An 11,812-nucleotide genomic window follows, 5' to 3' on the forward strand; every position below is an offset into this window, starting at 1 on the left:
GGCTAGCTATGTTGTTTAGAGCCTTAACTGCTACCTATAAAATAGCCTTATTATCTATATAGTTACCTAGCTTAGTCTTTAAGATGTTAAACACTTATTAAAAAAGTGCATGTGTGTGCTTAACTTTTTTAACTACTTAATATACTTCTATAGGCATCTACTTACATATAGCTTTTATAATTTTTACATAAGCTTAAAAATTCTCTAAGGCAAAGTTTATACTAAGGTTATACATAATATAGTCTAAAAGTCTTTAATAGGTGTTAATCTAGCATTTATACAGTACAGCCTAAGTATTTTGTATAGACATAGATTTTAAGAATATAGCAGCCTAAAATAATATGTCTACATTAATAATATATAAAACATCTTTATTATTAATTTATATAATATTAATAATAACTTTATAGTTAAAGTAAGTGTTATTTTTAATTATAAACTTAAATCTCTATAACGTACTTTATAGGCAAGTTGCTTACACACCTAAGTTGCTTACTTTTACTAAGTCTCTACTACACTACTTTTTCTACACTAATGCATTTCTAACAACACTACTTAAATATGTTAAAAGAATGTTAGATACAGCTTATGCTCTAAGCTTTTAAATAAAATGTAACACTTTTTAACTAACATACTATAGCTATCTATAAGGTCTATTAAAAGATAATAAGTAACTAATATACTAAATAACTTTTTTAAGCTAATTATATAGCTAACTTATAAAAGCTAAATAATAATAAAAAGTAAGTAATTATTTAGCATATACTTAAGCTAAATATGTAAGGATTTCCTCTCTAGCTAGTAGCTATAGCTAATATAGCTAATTCTTTACACACTAAGCATAATATAAGCTATGTTAGCATAAACTAGCTTAATATATTTATTAAGTGTTACCTAAAGCTTAAAGTAAAGTTTAAGTGTAAGTATAACTATAAAAAAGCTTTTTATAATAATTTTATAATAATTTAAAGCTAGTTTAACTTTATAAAGAATATTAAAGCTAAGTATAGCATTTAAAATAAGAACATGTATGTGACGGTCCTACGCAGAGAGCTCTGTCGCGCGTCACATGACGAGCTGCCTGTGCAGCCAATCAGGATATAGGGGGTGCGACTAGCGCAACGCTATTAGTTTGCTTAGCGCTAGCGTCCTTGCTAGCGCCTTAGCGCCGCGAGCACTTCTTCTGCAGAGCTGCCCTTAAAGCTCCCTTTCTCCTCTCTATCTTAGTGTAGCTAAAATAGAGCCGACCTACTCTGCCTTGCTTCCCCAGCTCTATACAGTAGTAGAGACAGTGCTTGTCATCACAATGTACAACTTTAATAAGATAAAGTTTATAATAGGCTAAATATTTACTAGAGTAGTTATTATAGGTTTAGAGAGACAAGGATAGCTAAAAGTAGTCTAGCTAGGTAACTAGAAGTAGACAACAGCTATCTAAGGCATTAATGCTAAAAAGTAGGCTATTTTACTTTTTATTATTTTTTAAAGTAGCAACTACTTTTTAAACTAGTATAAAAAAAAATTTACTTTAAAATTAAGTTATTATAATTTTTAAGTATAGCTAGACTACTAATTAGCTTAGTTTAGACTAGTTAAAGCACTTTAACACGCATATAAAAAAGTGTACTATTAGCAGCTACTATTTACTAGTTATTAATAGCTATAAAAGCTATAACTTACTTTATTTTTAGTAATACTATAAAGATAATAAAATTATTACTATTTATATACTTTTTTACTTATTACACTTTTTATAGCTACTTAATGTAGGTTATTTTCCTTTTTTAAAAAAAGTATATAAGTGCTAAGCTAAAAACCTTATACACAACTAAATTATTTATATTATAAAAATAAAGTTTTTACTATGCTTTAAAGTAGCCTATAATGCTATAATTACTTTTAGTAATATTTAAAAAAAAGTTTTAAAGTGCTAGATTAGTTTTTTTTAACCTATAATAAGTTATAATAAGCTTTAATGTAAAGTTGTGCACTCTATTACTACTACTACTTATATATAATAAGCCCTAGTAGTTATAAACTTTAAGTAATACTTTAAAACTTAAGTTATAATTAATGCTTATAAAAATAAAAATTTAAAAGCATATAAATAGTTTACTAACTTTTATAGTTAAAGTGTTTAAAAAGGTTTTAAAAGAGGTAGTAATAATTATACATAAGCTAGTATTAGTGTAATAGAAAATTACTAAGCTTTAAGTAGCTAATAAGGCTACTACATAACATAAATTATATAAAAAAAAGTAGATTAAAGTAAAAAAAACTTTAATAATTTAAAAAAGCTTATGCTTAACAGCTTTAAAGAAGTTTAAAGCGCGCAGTAATAAGAAAAAAGCAAAAAAGTAGGTGTAAGCTAAAGTAGGTAAGCTATTCTAAAGGTGCTATAGACAGTGCAATTAGACTAGGCATAACACATAAATGTGTAAGCAAGAAGTAGAAGTAGTATCTAAATAATATTCTAGGCTGTACTGTACTATATAGTGCTAGAGCAGGTTGTTATAGGCTATAATAGAGTTTGTTAGGGTGGGGTCTTAGCAAAAGTAAGCGACTCAGGTGTGTGAGCAACTCGCCCATGAAGTACGTTAAGGCCTAGTTATATAATTAGTAAAAGTAGTAAAACTTCTTAATCTTTGCTAACACTATAGCATTAATGTTATAGCTAGCGCTAGTTAGCATCTTCTAGAGTCTTTTTATATAGGGGTGTCTAAATTAGTAGTAAAGGTAGTAGAGTTTTAATTTAGTAAAAAAAGACATAGATTCTTTTTTACTAATATTAAAAAACAGTGTCTCTATTTTTATATAATAAAGATAGTAGTTTTGTCTTTATATATAATAACATTTAAAATATTATTTAAGTATGCTTTAAGTTAGTTAGCATTTACTAGTAATAGTAGAAATAATATTAAAGTTTCTAAGATGTAGTATATAACTAGACTAATTAAGTTCTAGATTTATATAGTACTAATTAATCTTTTTAGTGTCTAGCTTTTAAAGCTAATATTTATTTAGCTAAATATCTAATTAAATTTTATATATAAGTTCTTTTATACATACACCTAAAGTTAAAACTTGCTAATAGTAAAGATCTTTACTACACCTATGTCTTATAGTTTACCTTAGTATACTAACGTACTTCATGGGCGAGTCGCTTACACACCTGAGTTGCTTACTTTTGCTAAGACCTTACCCTAACAAACTCTATTATAGCCTATAACAACCTGCTCTAGCACTATATAGTACAGTACAGCTTAAAATATTATTTAGATACTACTTCTACTTCTTGCTTACACATTTGCGCGTTATGCCTAGTCTAATTGCACTGTCTATAGCGCCTTTAGGATAGCTTACTTACTTTAGCTTACACCTACTTCTTTACCTTTTTTTTATTACTACGCGCCTTAAACTTTTTTAGAGCTGTTAAGTGTAAGCTTTTTTAAATTATTAAAGTTTTTTTTACTTTAATCTACTTTTTTTTATGTAATTTATATTATATAGTAGCTTTATTAGCTACTTAAAGCTTAGTAATTTTTTATTACACTAATACTAGCTTATATGTAATTATTACTGCCCTTTTTAAGACCTTCTTAAACACCTTAACTATAAAAGTTAGTAAACTATTTATATACTTTTAAATTTTTATTTTTATAAGTATTAATTATAACTTAAGTTTTAAAGTATTACTTAAGGTTTATAACTACTAAAGCTTATTATATATAAGTAGTAGTAGTAATAAAGTGCGCAACTTTACATTAAGGCCTATTATAACTTATTATAAGTTAAAAGAAACTAATTTAGCGCTTTAAAACTCTTCTTAGATATTACTAAAAGTAATTATAGTATTATAAGCTACTTTAAAGCATAGTAAAAACTTTATTTTTATAATATAAGTAATTTAGTTATATATAAAGTTTTTAGCTTAGCGCTTATACACTTTTTTTAAAGAAGTAAAACAACCTACATTAAGTAGCTATAAAAAGTGTAATAAGTAAAAAAGTATATAAATAGTAATAATCTTATTATTTTTATAGTATTACTAAAAATAAAGTAAGTTATAGCTTTTATAGCTGTTAATAACTAGCAGACAGTAGCTGCTAACAGTACACTTTTTTATATATATATTAAAGTGCTTTAACTAGTCTAAACTAAGCTAATTAGTAGTCTAGCTACACTTAAAAATTATAATAACTTAATTTTAAAGTAGATTTTTTTTTATACTAGTTTAAAAAGTAGTTGCTACTTTAAAAAATAATAAAAAGTAAAATAGCTTACTTTTTAGTATTAATGCTTTAAATAGCTATTATCTACTTCTAGTTACCTAGCTAGACTACTTTTAGCTATCTTTGTCTCTCTAAACCTATAATAACTACTCTAGTAGATATTTAGCCTATTATAAACCTTATTTTATTAAAGTTATATATGTTATTATTCTAGATACTATACTTAGCTTTAATATTCTTTATAAAGTTAAACTAGCTTTAAATTACTATAAGATTCTTATAAAAAGCTTTTTTATAGTTATACTTATACTTAAACTTTACTTTAAGCTCTAAGTAACACTTAATAAACATATTAAGCTAGTTTATGCTAACATAGCCTATATTATGCTTAGTGTGTAAAGAATTAGCTATATTAGCTACAGCTACTAGCTAGAGGGGAAATCCTTGCGCATCTAGCTTAAGTATGTGCTAAATAATTACTTGCTTCTTATTATTATCTAGCTTTTATAAGTTAGCTATATAATTAGCTTAGAAAATTTATTTAGTGTGTTAGTTACTTATTATTTTTTAAAAGACCCTATAAATAGCTGTCGCGTACAGCTATCCGTCTATATATATCCTTCTGCTGTGCTAGCTGGGAGGTTGACCTTTTGGCAAACGCAACAGTTATGAGCCTAGTTCGCGGCGTAGTGTAGATGGTTAGCGCTTAAAAAATTTGCGCACCCCTGCTCCACTAATAGGATTGCATTATCCCGGAGCACTGCGTGTTTAATTCCCACGCCTAGCAAAGAGCATTTAGGCAGTGCGTCTATTACAGAGGCTACCTTACTAGATCTGTCTCTAAGTTCTGTTGCTTAGGCTAAAGAGGAAGAGTGTGTTAAGGTTGTTTTAACATGTTTCACCTCTCTTGTTCCACAGTTTAAGCTGGGGGGTGTGTCGCGTACAGCTATCCGTCTATATATATCCTTCTGCTGTGCTAGCTGGGAGGTTGACCTTTTGGCAAACGCAACAATAGCTGCAGCGTGTTAGTTAAAAAGTGTTATGTTTTATTTAAAAGCCTAGAGTGTAAGCTGCATCTAACATTCTTTTAACATGTTTAAGTAGTGTTGTTAGAAATGCATTAGTGTAAGAAAAGTAGTGTAGTAGGGTCTTAGTAAAAGTAAGCAACTTAAGTGTGTAAGCAACTCGCCTATAAAGTACGTTATATAGTATTAGTTATTAAGAATAAACTGCTTAGCATACTTTTTAGGTTTAATACTATAGATGTCCTTTTCTATTGCACAGTATAAATAGGTAGTAAATGTAAAGTAGTTAATAGCTTTTTTAGTATTTTTACTTTTTTATTTTATTTTTTTTACATTATTAGCAGAGCTTGCTCTGCTTATTATATTCGGGTTTGCAGAACAAAAAAGTTGAGCAGAATCTCCTCTTTTAGACGCGCTAGTTAGTTAGAATTTCTTTAGATAAACCCTAGTAACGCTGTTTCTCTGTCACCTTATGTGTTTCTTATATTCTTTTTTAAAAAAAATGTATACCTAATGTAAGTGCACCTTTATGCTAATTTGCATACAGTTTGCTCTAGCATGCGTTGTGTAAAACATGTTTAAATTATGGTTAGTTGCGTCTGTTCCACCCAGGGATGGGTCGTATACGGTATGAAACGATCCATACAGTATACAGTATAGAACGTATATATACCAGTATAAGATGTATGTATAGATTGCTTACTAATACATAATAATTCTTTAGAAACTAAGCAAGCCTGGCATCTCCCCCGGCACCTCCTCGCCCTCTTCATCCTCAGGAACATCCTCAATCTCTACCTGCTTGTCGTCAAAGTACTTAGGCGCCTTAAGGGGGTCATTTAAGTTAATTTTAAGGTTGCTAAAAACGTACACAAGCTTCTCTACACGCTTATTAGTTAATTAATTGCGTACTTTGTTGTAAATAAAGCTGTGTGTACTCTAATTACGCTCTGCTGCAGCTGTCGTTAGATTAATGCTGAGTGTGTATATCGCCAGCTCTCAGAGGTCTTCACTGCACCTGATATTGTACTACTAACCAGCTAGATTGCTGTATTTATTAAAGGTATTCTAATTAATGTTGTTAGCATAGATTCCTCTGCAAAAATACACGTCTTTAAGCTCCATAGCAATACTAGACGCACGCTAGAGATCGCCGTATTGTTAGTGGAGGTATTGCCTGATTTCTGCCCACATCTCTGCTGTAAACTCAACCGGGCGCTCAGCGCGCACAGAGGGGTCGCAAATGTACGCGATAAGGAACTCTGTACGCTAAATTTGCCTAGAACGCTTTGTAATAATGTCCAGTACTTCCTAGGTAGCCAGCAAGGTAGTCATAACTAGTTCTGTAGGGAGATGGTGGATGTATGCGAAGGCTTGAGAGCCCTTTAGCTGTACGCTCTGCAGCGCCTAAGTAACCTCCTAAAAGGGCTTTAAAAGTCCTTATAAGTTACAAACCTGCTCCTAAAAGCTGTATTAAAGTATAATTAATTATATCCTAACATATCTCTCTTAATTATTATAGGCATTTTGCGTATAGGGGGGTAAGGAGGCTCTGCAGAGAATATGCTTAAGAATAGGTTAGTTGCTTAGTAAGCTCTTAACAGCGTTAAGCTTCCCCTACTACCTAGTCTTACTAGGTAGGGCTAGGGCTCTATAGGCTATTCCTATTAATTTTAACGCTAAATTTAGTAATCCTACCTAGAGAGTTAATCCTTTAAAGTATTTAACAATTTTAAGAACTGTGTTCTACTGTGTTGTAATATAGTTAAGCTTAAATATATCCTTAACAGCTAGATTAAAGATGTAGGCAGCACATCTAAGCATAAGCACTCTAGGAAATTACTGTGCTAGTATTTTCTATATAACAACTATATTGCTAGCTGTATCTATTATAATTATAATAATATTATTTAGATTTAGCTCTTTAACTACATCTCTAACTTCCTAAGCAATATACTTGCTAGTATAGTAATAAGCGCCTGTAGGGGTAGATTTCTAGAAGATAGTGTTACATCTTGTTACTGCAATGTAATTAACAACTGCTTTGCTGCGTAAGTTAGTCTACTTATTAGAGAGCAGAGTAACCTGCCTGTAGCTATTCTTTAGCTTCTTTAGCACCCTCTTTTTTATATTTATATATGTTGTATTAAGTATCTTGTTTGCAAGTTGCTTACGTAATAGCAGCGTAAACGCTAGGCAAATAGCACTTAGAAATTATTAGAACGCTAGCTGCTTAACCTATAAATTTACTAGTTAACACGCGCGTTAACGTGTATATAAAACGCTTACTTATAAGGCTAAGTAGGACTCTAGCGCTGTATATTGCTTTAGTAAGAAGTAGGGTGCACTTATTATAATTATAAGCGCTTATCTGCAGTTCTGCTAGCAGCAGCCTCTGCTCTAAACTCTTAATAACTAATTATTAATTATTTTAACGTCTATATTAATTATAAAGCTTTAACAGAAGCTTGTCGCAGCGTCTTATATAGCGCTTAATACGCTGTACAGCAGAGCTAGTCTACTGCTTATTGCAATAGCGACATTTAACTTTTAGATTATTGCTGCTAATTTAGGCGACTCTAATAACATTGCTCTACTTAATTAACTCTTAGGGTGGCATCTTAACACTAGAAAATTGTATACAAAGGCGCTTTGTATAGTACTACTAAGCTTTAATTGCATAAAGGTTAAATGTTAAGCTCTAGAGAGCTAGAAAGTTAGTAGATTTGTTCACCCCTAAGATGCACCCTACACGCAATTTTACATAAGCAGCTTATTAGTTAAATAATGCGCTTACTAAGCGTTCTATACAGCCTCAGGTTTCATACAGTATGTATGTATGTGTATGTATATATATACGTTATATACAAGTGGGTCTGCCATCCCTGGTTCCACCTCTCTAGCCACATCGGTGTGTCGGGGATTGGCATCAGCCGCATCAGTGTGTCGGGGATTGGCATCAGCCGCATCGGTGTGTTGGGGTGTCAGATATGCGCACCTACTGTCAAGACAGGAGGAACGCTGGACGAAAGCTGCTACATAGTACGAGCAATAAGCTCGAACAGTATGTTGCTGCAAATTGCAGCATGTTGCAGCATTTTGCAACAAATTGCAGCATGTTGCAGCAAATTGCAGCATGTTGCAAGCTGGTCGCGCATAGGGCTAGTGCGCGAGGGACTCGGACCGGAAAAACAAAGCCGAGCAACACGAGCAGAGCAGACAAAAAAAATATAACGTACCTAACAGGTTGGCCGGCCACACAGGTTGGCCGGCCACTTTTGCCAAGCCCCCACCACACTCTACCTATCTACATAATGCCTTAACAACAACACTAGATTAAATCTTCTAAAGAATGTTAGATACAGCTTGCTCTTTAGGCTCTTAAATAAGACTTAAAACTCTCCTTACAACGCGCTACAGCTATCTATAATGTCTCTCACACAACACTAAGCAATTAACGCGCTAGACAGCCTTTAGAAGCAGAATGCTGGCCTAAATTAAGGAATCTAACTAAGCTTAAGAAGAAGGTAGTTGTTAAGTACATACTTAAGCTTATTACGCACAGATTTCCCCCTAGGCTTACAGCTGTAGCTAATATAGCTAATTCCTTGCGCGTAGAGCGTAATCTAGGCCAGGTTAGCTTAAACTAGCCTAGTATGTAGGTTAATCACTACTCTAAGTTTATAATAAAGTTTAATTATAAGTATAATTATAAAAGAACGCTTTGTAAGAATCTAGAGGTTATCTAAGGCTAGTTTTACCTAGTAGCTAACATAAAAGCTAAGTATAGTATCTAGAATAAAGACATATATAACTTTAATAAGTTAAGCTTTAGAATAGGCTAGATATTAACTAAAGCAGTTATTATAGCTTTAGAGAGATAAAGACAGCTAAAAGTAATATAGTAAAGTAATAAAAAGTAGACAACAGTTATCTAAAGCATTAATATAACAGAGTAGGCTATTCTACTTTTTATTATCTTTAAGGGCTGCTATTACCTTTCTGCTTAGTATAAGAAGAAGAATCTACTTTAAAACTAGGTTATTACAGTCTCTAAAAACAGCTAGATAATAAATAAGCTTAGGCTACAGTAGTTAAAGCACTTTAATAAGCATATAAAAAAAGTTATAAGCGCTTATTAGCTTTTTATTATTAATAGCTATAAAAGCTACAACTTGCTTAATTTCTAGTAGTACTATAAAAAGAATAAAATTATTACTATTTATATACTTTTACACTTATTACACCTTTTATAGCCTTTTAATGTAGGTTGTTTTGCCCTTTTAAAAAAAGTGTATAAGCGCTAAGCTAAAGATCTTATGCGTAACTAAATTACTTACATTATAAAACTTAAGTTCCTACTATGCTTTATACACACTTATAATGCAGCAATTACTTTTAGTAATATCTAAGAAAGGTTTTAAAGCGCTAGTTTAGTTCTATTTAACTTAAAACAGGTTAAAATAGCTTTTAATGTCTAGTTATGTACTTTATTACTACTACTACTTATTAATAATAAGCTCTAGCAGTTATAAACCCTAAGCAATACTCTTAAATTTAGGTTATAATTAATGCTTATAAAAGTAAGAATTTAAAAGCATGTAGATAGCTTACTAATGTTTATAGTAAAAGCTTTTAAAAAGGTTTTAAAAAGGGTAGCAATTATTACGTATAAGCTAGTGTTAGTGTAAAAGGAGATTACAAAGCTTTAAGCAGTAAATAAGGCTACCACATAACATAGATTACATAAAAAAAAAGTAGATTTAGGTAAAAAAGACTTTAATAGTTAAAAATAAAGCTTATCTAACTGCTTTAAAGAAGTTTAGAGCGCGTAGTAATAGAAAGAAGCTAAAGACGCAATTGCGCGCTAAAAAAAGTAAGCTAAGTTAAAGGTAATATAGGTAGTGCAATTAAACTAGGCATAACTTGTGTATGTGTAAGAAAGTAGTAGAAGTAGACTCTAAATAATATCTTATGTTGTATTACTTTATACAGGGCTAAAGTGGGCTGTTTTGCGCTAGAATAGGGTGGTTTTAGTGGGGGCTTAGCAAAAGTAGCCGGCCAACCTGTGTGGCCGGCTAACCTGTTAGGTACGTTATTTAATTAATTAATATAATTAATCATCATCCTCTACATCATATCTAAAACCTATTATTTATCTTAGAAAGCCTAGAAATAGTGCTTTAATCTAACAGCTTCTTTGCTTTCTTCCTGTCACTACGCGCCCTAAACTTATTTTAAGCTGTTAAGCGCAGGCCTTTCTTAATGTAGCTGCCTTATTAGCTGCTTAAAGCTTAGTAATTTCCTATTACGCTAACACTAGCTTATGTGTAATTATTACTGCCCTTTGCAAGGCTTTTTTTCTAGAGGCATTACTCCCCTAGAACTCTCTCTATACGTAGAGCTACTTGCAACACGACTAATATCTACTAGGGATTGCTGCCTGCTGCTGTAATCTACTGTAGTTTGCTGCAATTTGCTATAGTTTGCTGCAATTTGCTGTAGTTTGCTATAGTTTACTGTAATTTGCTGTAGTCTGCTATAATTTGCTGCAATTTACTTTATGCATTTCCTAACACTACTAGGTAATCTCTTACTAACACCTCTAGGCATTAGCCTATTATATTTAAACAGTAGTTAAAGAAGCTAAACTAGCAGTTTTATAAGCAAAACAGCTTATTAAAGTATTACATGTACTACATTAATCTTTGCAGCAATAGAGAGGCAGAGACAGAGGCAGAGGCAGCGCTAAAGCTCTCTAGCACTTTAAGAAATTCCTGCAGAGGCAATAAACTACACAAGCTGCAGCTCTATAACTAGGGCTTTAATGCTAAAATAATTAAATTAAAGATATTAAGTAGCAGTATTAGGCGTAGCATAGCAGTATTAGGCAGTGAAAGGAACAGGTGCAACGCTAGAGAACACAAGGTGTAAAGAAAAAGAAAACTATTATAAGATTAGAAACATGTTAAAAGCTAGGGCTAAAATGTGTTTTTTTAATTATAGCTAATAATTAACTAATTTTTAGATAACTGTTAAATAGGCTCTATGCTAGCTAGCATTTACAATTAGCAAGTACATGTGAGGCAAAGTGGGTTGCACAGTGTACACATCATGCAGAGGGGGTAGTAGGTAACTAGTGTTAATTGTTCTTCTTCTTCTAAGTCTGTGCAAAGGAAAGGAATATTTATCTGTTTATATATGCAACTATAACACAAGCCTATAACATGTAACGCCTAACAGCGTATCTAAATACTTTTATTTAGACAATAACTAATCTTAAATTTATATAAACCTTTAGTTTTTAAAAAAGAAATTTTACTAACTTAATTAAAGCTAAAAATTAGCTAGCTATTATTTACTTTTAAGTATTACTTTACTTATAAGTATACTTTATAATAAGTAATTTAGTTATGTATAAAGTTTTTAGCTTAGCGCCTATATACTTTTTTAAAAAGTAAAATAACCTATATTAAATAGCTATAAAAAGTGTAATAAGTAAAAAGGTATATAAATAGTAATAATTTTACTATCTTTATAGTATTATAAAAAATA

The sequence above is a fragment of the Lindgomyces ingoldianus genome (genome assembly GCF_010093535.1).
Source record: "Lindgomyces ingoldianus strain ATCC 200398 unplaced genomic scaffold BDR25scaffold_80, whole genome shotgun sequence".
Classification (NCBI taxonomy): domain Eukaryota; kingdom Fungi; phylum Ascomycota; class Dothideomycetes; order Pleosporales; family Lindgomycetaceae; genus Lindgomyces; species Lindgomyces ingoldianus.